General features: G+C 51.1%; 1 protein-coding gene across 1 annotated transcript in view; it reads left to right on the plus strand.

Annotated features, from left to right (window-relative positions):
* Positions 1 to 1,354: 1,354 nt before the first annotated feature.
* The window catches only part of LOC113224860 (transcriptional activator protein Pur-alpha), an 11,584-nt gene continuing 5,277 nt past the window's right edge, over positions 1,355 to 7,661 (plus strand). Inside the window, exons 1-2 of the mRNA XM_026454480.2 lie at positions 1,355 to 1,765; positions 7,555 to 7,661. The exon at positions 7,555 to 7,661 is cut by the window's right edge and continues 5,277 nt beyond it. The gene's annotated coding sequence lies outside the window, so the exon portion shown is untranslated. The remainder of the gene's footprint in view (positions 1,766 to 7,554) is intronic.

Genomic DNA, 7,661 nt, shown 5'->3' on the forward strand with positions numbered 1-7,661 from the left:
TTCTCAGCCATCAGGCACTGCCTACAATACTAAAAGGGGGCAGCAAAAGATACTTGGAAGAAAACAATTGAGAGATTTCTGGTTTACTGAATAAAGCAGGCAATAATATACCTTAGAGTTTTCCCTCTATCAGTGATAGACTCCTCACAACGCTGAACAACTGACTTACATTTTAATGACTCAGTTTTCATCTGTAAAATGGGATTAATTATACCTTAGTCCTACTTGCCTCGCAGGCTCAACTAGATATGCTTCTAGAAAAGGTCCTCTAACAAGTGAGTTTAAAAGTCTACCATAGCCTAATAAAGGGTGTATCTGCAAAGTAACTTCAAAACAAAACACAGCTAAATAGGTTGAGGCAATGATTAAGTTTTCCTAAATCAGAGTTGGACTTCTCCGAGGTCTATTTAAATACTGATAAAGATGATAAAGGCAGTTTTTATTTTGCTGCAGTTATGAGCTGATCACGTTCCATCTACGTACTCAGTGTTGCAGGATGGAAACGTGACAGCATAGAAAGCGAGGGAAAGCGTTACCGTGCACCAAAAATCTTGTCTAACTTGATACGATTTCAAGAAGACTGTCTTAAAGGACATTTTATAATTTCACATTTAGCCCTTGCGTAGCAACTTAGGAAAATTAACTTTTACCCTTTCCCCCTCGGCCCAAGGAAGTCGCATTCCCTCAAAGGGGCCCGGCTTCAATATATTACACTGCGTGGGAGGCTGGGCATCAACCCCACGCTTCCTGTCAGGGATTCCCGGGGCCAGAGCCTGAAAAGTGGTCTAGCCCCTCTTGTCTATGTTAACTCTCCCCTTACAACCCCTCTCGGCGGGTGTCTGAGGGCCAAGGTGAGACCTTCCCGGGAGATGAAAGGCCTATTGCCTCCTCAGAGACACGGGCGGAGTTGGGGCGGGGGGTGCGGCGTGATCCGGCGGTAGCGGCAGCCGCAACGATGCACAGGGCCCTAAGTTGGAGCTGGCGCAGGCCCTTCAGGGTTCTATCCCCGCCTGAGCCTGGCTTCGGCCTTCAGAAGCCCAACGAGTAATAGGTCTTTCTGGACGCTGCGGGCGGTGGGTGGAGGAAGTGTGGGCGGAGAGGCCACAGACAGCCCCCTCCTCAGACGCGCCTCAAGGCCTGGGCCGCGGAATGTTGACGCGCCCGCAGCCGAGAGGGCGCGCTCACGCGCGAGGGGGGCGGAAAGAGCGCGCTCGGCGGCCGCCGCGGCGGCAGCTAAAACCGAGGGACGCGAGAGCGAAGGGCGCGAGCCACGGAGTTGGGAGGAGGGATGGGGAACGCGGAGCGCGCGCTGACGTCGCCTGGAGTCACGCACGGAGCGCCGGGTTACGCGCCGACGTCTGGCTGCCACGACTTGCCGTCGGCGGCGGCGGCGGCGGCGAGCGGATCCCGCAGGGGAAGGAGGAGGAGGAGGGAGAGCCAAGGGGGCTGTGAGTGAGCGGGAGAAGCAGGGTGTGCGCCGGACTTGCCCGCGGGAGGGAGAGCGAGCGAGAGCCGAGCCAGCCATCCGAGCCGCCTCCTCCTCCTCCCCTCGGCGTCCCGCCCCCGCCTGCCAGCCCGCCCTCCTTCCTCCTTAGCCCGCACAGCCCAAGTGAGGCGCAGCTCGGCTAGCGCCGCTGTCCAGGACAGGTGTGCGCGCGCGCGCCCTCCTCCCCTCCCCCTTCCTCGCGCCTGCCTCGCGCGCGCCCTCCCTCCCGCCAGCCTGCGCCCTCCCTCACCTGCGGCAGGACAGCGCCCGCCCGCCCGGGTAAGCCCCTCGCGACCTTCCCTGCTGCCACTGCCACAGCTCGAGGTGCCGCCCGCCCCGTCCCCTCTACTTGCCCTCTCAGCACAGGAATAATTATAGTACCATTGCAGACATCCCCGCACCCTCCCTCTTGGAGACCCAGGCGGTGCAGCAACGTTCTCCCCCACCCCCCGCAGCGAGAAACGAATGAACCCCCTCCTACTTCCAAAAGAGAACAAAATAACACGCCCCTTAAGAAAAGAGACGATCCTACCTCCGCAGGCGCTGGAGACCACCAGTGATGCGTTTGCTTAGCAATCCCTGAGCCCCATTTCCCCTGGCCGCCTTCGCCTTGGGGCCTGGGACTGTGCGCTAGACGTGGCTGACACTCCCTGCACGGCAACAGTGGAAGGAGGGAGAGGAAGGAGAGTTCTGTAACCCAGGCTTCACTGCCAACCCCTCCTCTGTTCGGCTGCCCCCACCCCACCACCACCAAATGCATACACCCGCCCAGGATGCGTTGTAAAAACAAAACCAGAAAACAAAACAAAACAACAACAAAAAAAACCCTTTGGTGCTGACATCGCAGATGAAGCCAGGCCCAAAGATGGGTGGCCCGAACAAGGCATTTTTACTGCCCGACAGCGCTGGGTCAGCTCCACAGCTCCTCTGCCTTTGTCCGAGGGCAAAAGGAACGGATGTGAAGCTGAGGGGTCTTCTCTGTGAGCGGCGGTGGGACCCGGAGGCGGGCTGTGATGTTTGTAGGGGAAGGCACCCAACCAATATATCTGCCATAAACCTGAACTTGGGTTGGAGAGGCCCAAGAGACTGGCTGGGGTAACTCTGTTTCGTAGCTGTCTACCCCGGAATAAATGCCACCTTCCTTTCCGCGGTGTCGGCGGGACCCTCTGTTGAGGGTTCTAATTCGTTTTGGTCTGGGCTCCTTACATTTCTGGCCGGCCGGGCGCTTTTGGACAGCTTTTCGCAGCGGTGTCTATGTTTGTGTTCGGTGTCCTTGGAAGGGAGGTCCCAGAGCTTTACAATAGGCTGGATTTGGTTTGACATCTTTTGGTGGACTGTCAAAGGGGAAAGGAAATTTTTGGATTACTTCAAGATCTCCCACCGCCCCCGCCCAACTGACGTTTGCGAATTGCGGCTTTGGAAATTGGAGTGTTGACTAGAGTGTGGAGAGAGAGTTGCTGATTTCATTGCTTTGAGTACTAGTAAAACCATTTAAGTATCAGCCGGAAGGGAGACAGCTATTGACATTTACATCGGTTCTGTTTGGACCTTTGGAGTACATGAAATGTCGGGTTCTCTGAATCTTTTATCGAATTTAGAATGTCTGCTACGTTTATTTAACTCTTCTGCAAATGCTTAAAATGAAAACATTTTGGAAATGCGAGGATTTTTATCAAGTGGATTGTTCTCTTCATATTTTAAATGTTTACCTCATATCTTTAATTCTAAACATTAAAATAGCATTTAAGAGGCATGATTTTCAAGATTAAGTGAACTGTAGAAAAGGGATACGCTTTTAAAGAACGATCTGGGAAATGCTGTTACTATTAGTCGTTGTTGTTGTTAAATGTTAAGATGTATTTGAGAGTTTCTCAATTTTTTTGGTAGATAGTCATGAGAAGAAATGGCTAATTCCTCCACTTTGAACATTTACAGTACAACATCCCAGTTAGTTTTAATGATTTGGATGTTGAAGATAGTTGTCTGGTTTAAGACTGGTATTTAACCTAAGTATCACTTGAAAACACAAGCTCTAATGTTCATTATTTTGGAAATTTGTGATTTTGTAAAATATTAATCAACATATTGTTTCTATTAGGAGCTCTATAATCAGAAGGGTTTACTACCCAGAGGTAGACAACCTCTTTCCAAGTCTATTTTATAAATGTGTGTTGATTTTTACTTTATAAAACCAAAGCTGAATTAGATTATTTCAGAATCACCTGTAGTTCAGGCTGAAGAAAATTAAAGCTTTTTTTCCTTTTTGTTCTGCCTAATGTCTATTTCTTTGCGCACAATTTTTTGTTGGTAAGAGTTTGTTAAATATATAGAGACAGTGGGATTAAAAATAAAGCAGTCTCTATTCTCTTTAAAATGTGTCTGTTGTATTAATAATAAAAGGGCTCAAGAAATCTAGAGACATTGTCTTTAAAATGTAAGCATATTTTAAGGAGAAAGGAAATGTTTACTTTTTCACAAGTTTTTCATTAACATGGATTTTTGCTGCATATTAATTTGCTGTATATTTCGTTTTCCTTTTGTCTTTCCTACATTGTAATGAAATTATACATTTAGTTTTACAACTATTTGTTTTACAGTAACAAATTCTAACATCTGGATACTAGAACAGACTTTTCATTCACGAAGTTAGTATATTGTTTAGATAATTAACGAATGGTTAGAAGTCTTAAAATCCATTTATTTTCTAATGACTTTTCAGTGTTAAAATGCAAATATAACTGTGAAGTTTTATTTAAACTTTTTAAGACTTTTTGGGAAGTTTATATTCATTTCTCCCAGATTGCCTTTTAAGGCTACTGTACACTAAAGCCCAAGGAAAGCTGCCTTTCACCTCCTTAGTCTGAGAAAAAGCCCACACTTACAGGCTTATTCTGAAATTAACTCTCGTTTCAGTAGTGAAAATATGCTAAAAATCCTATTTATCACTGAATGATTTCGGAAATGGCATTGTTAATCTTGTTTGCTTTTTAGATACTCTTATAAAGTGGGAGAGAAGCTGGCATATAAGGGCAAAAGTTTTATACATATATAATGAATAGAATAAAATAAGTACATATTTATGTGGAGAGATCTAGGTCCCAGTCATTTGCTGATTTGAGCTTAAAATTCCCAGTTTAAGTGTACAAATGATATTCAACTTGTGTTCTGTCTAGAAACTTCATCAGTTGCCTCTGCGCTGGGGAACTAAGAAGTCAGTTCTTGGTGGCAATCACTTTTTCAGAAAAACAGGGCACTTCGAAACTCAGATCACTTCGGAATCCCTGTATATAGATGTCTAGGACGGAGGGCAAGAAAATTTAGACTGGAAGTAGGGATAGGAAGGTGGGCAGTTTCGAGTCTTCGTCTTCGGTCCTGGGGGCAGCAGTCAGCACAGAGGAAAGGCAGGGACTGGCAGGGGGTGGGTGGGGTCCTCATCGTATTCTCATTGGCCTTTTTGCTGCCTTGAGTTCTCATTAGGGAGCAGGGGCTTGGTTTGACTAGAGGTAAACTCTTGAGGAAGAGCAGCAGCCCTTCTAGATCGGATTATACCAGATCTTAGCCTCAGTTTACAAGTGAAGCGTAATGCCCCACACCATTCTCTGTAGAGAGCCTGCTACTCAGCCTTTTTGTCCCTGGAGAGACTGGGGTCTATCCAGGGTCCTGATTGCTACTGTTTGAGTATGGAGGAGCTACTGCTTCTTCACACATGTATTTCTGTGCAGTTGAAAGTGCTTCAAAAGTTCCTGTGTCCCTTTCCCAATAGACTTTGGGACAGGGGAGGGAGTGCAGAAAAAATCAACACGGAGAGAGTACTACAGGGTACTAGAGGTTGCCCCCCAAATAAGGGGAAGTTCTTTATGGGGCCCAAAGACTAGGTTTTTTTTATCTCTTGGTGTGGGGCCTTCCCTTCAGAGAGCCATTTCAGGGACGACTGGCATAGGTGGGTGGTTCTGAGACGGGTGCACAGGACTGCGCCTGTTTGCTCCTTGGTGGCCAGGTGCTTCTTGTTTCTTTTCAGTGGGAAGTCGCAAACTTCAGCCCAGGGCTGAAGCAGCTAATGCTGAGTAGAATGGGGCTCTTGCTAAGAGAAAAAGGAAGCTGTGAATGAATACTTAGCAGGCAAGTTTGTTCAGGAGGTGAAGGGATATGGTAAGGGGGCTTTGAGGGTTCAGGAATCAACAAGGCTTATTCTCTAGGCTGCTCTTGTTTTCTTGATCGTTAGTCCACTCTTTTCTAGGAAGCTGGGCAACCATATTCCCAGTTGTCCCTCCGGCTGAGAGTGAGGGAGGCAAGTCTCCTTACTTTTGGGGGAAGAAGGAGATGCTCAATGGGAATAGAACCTGCAAATGGAACAGGTATACTTTTCTCAGGATAGAGGCAACGATATGTGCTTGAGAAAGCCAGGGGCAGAGCTGTGTGATCTGTATCCTCTCAGCTGCCTGTAGAAGGTGATGGGGGAGAGTGTGGGAGCATTGGCAGGGGGTCCCCTGGAGATAGGCCTTAGCTTTCCCCACAGTGCCAGCGCTGCAGACTGCAGTAAGAGAGTACGAGCACTCAATACTATCTGGAAATAGGCCCTAGGTTATACATCAGGTCTAGTAAGAGAGAAATCAGTTAATCTCTGAGCCCCTCCTGTACTCCTGAGCACCTTTCTAACACCAGAGAAGATCCCTTTTAGCTATCACCGTCCGAAGACTCACTGGTTAATTAATGGTCAGCAACCTAGCTGTCTGCATAAAAACCAGCGACCATTTAATGTTTTACTTTTGGGAGTGGGTCTCTCCTTGACAGAAGTTTCTGGGAGGAAGAGTAAAAGGGGCAAGCGAACCTGCTTTAATGAATCCCGTAAGGAACTGCGTTTCCCAGGAAATTCCTGACATTTTTAGCTCATGAATTTCCGAAAGCCTGCTTGGTTTTCTTCTCCATTCTGGGTCCTTCCAGAAAGGAAGAAGAGTGGGCTAGGGTCTGAATGCTCACAGGGCCTGGGTCATCCGCAGAGCTGGCCAGCAACCCAGGCTGGGCTCAACCCTGAGCAGGGTGCCCCCTTCCCCAAATCTTAGGAGGAGGAGGGGGAGGCGGGCGGGCAGGCAGGCAGTCTTGATCCCAAGGGGGACTGGCTGCAGGTTTTTGGGTGAGTGTGGGGTTTCTTTTTGATTGTTGCATGTGGGGAAGGGCAGAGTCGACGGGAACAGGCACTGCGGGCACCCTAGCCCTGGTGCGTCTACTGTCCTCTGTTGGGCTCCCCCCATCGGTGAGTGCGCCCGCCCGCCCGCCCGACCGTGCGGGGCTGCGGTTGGGGGGAGGGGGGAGCGGGATCATCTGAGGCCAGAGCCACTGCCGTGTGCGCGGGGAGGGGGAGCGGCGGGAGCGAGAGGAGGGAGAGGGGAGGGACAGGCTAGGTGTCTGCGCGCCACTGCTGCCGGCGCCCCGTCCTCATCCCCAGTAGCCCCCTCTGCAGCTAAGGGTTACCACCGCACCACCTCTCTTCCTCGCCTGCCTCAGCGGCCAGGGCTGTGCGGTAGGAGACAACCCAGCCGGGTGGCGGGCGGGCCTGTCTAGGTTTGGGTTTGGATCTGACTCAGGCCCGCATGAGAGGGGGTGGCCGTGACTCGGTGTCCCCTCTCTGCAGCGGGCTCTGCTGCGCTCCGCAGGCCCCTCCCCCCACATCCTCTTCAGGGGGTCACTGGAAAGCAGAGCTTAGGCCCACTCCCTGTGCTTAGTATGGCAGACTCCTTCTCACCCCTAGTCCCCTAACTCTCCAGGCCGAGGCCGCCTAGGGTCTGGCCAACAGCGACAGCCACGGTGGTGGTGGTGGTAGCAGTGGTGGCGGCAGCAGCAGCTGCGACGCGGCGCGTCCTGCTCCCTCTCCCCCACCCAGCCAGGGTTGTAGGGTGAGGGCCGGTGGGTGGGCGCCGCCTGGCGGGCGGGCGGACGGGGGGCTGGCAGCGGGGAGGGGGCGCAGGTCACGTGCCGGCGGGCGGGTGGGCGCGTACAGTAGGGCGCTCTGCTACTGTACTGGGGAGTCAGTGCCCTGTTACCGGGTCTCGTCTGTCTCGTCTCTCCCGCAGATCTCGCGAGAGTGGCTGACTGGCTGTGGGGGTTGCGGCGGCAGCAGGCGGAGCCGGGGAGGGAAAGCAGCGGCGGCTGAGGCGACTGAGGCGGCGGGCGGAGCGGC

This window comes from Piliocolobus tephrosceles, chromosome 4, assembly GCF_002776525.5.
Source record: "Piliocolobus tephrosceles isolate RC106 chromosome 4, ASM277652v3, whole genome shotgun sequence".
NCBI lineage: Eukaryota > Metazoa > Chordata > Mammalia > Primates > Cercopithecidae > Piliocolobus > Piliocolobus tephrosceles.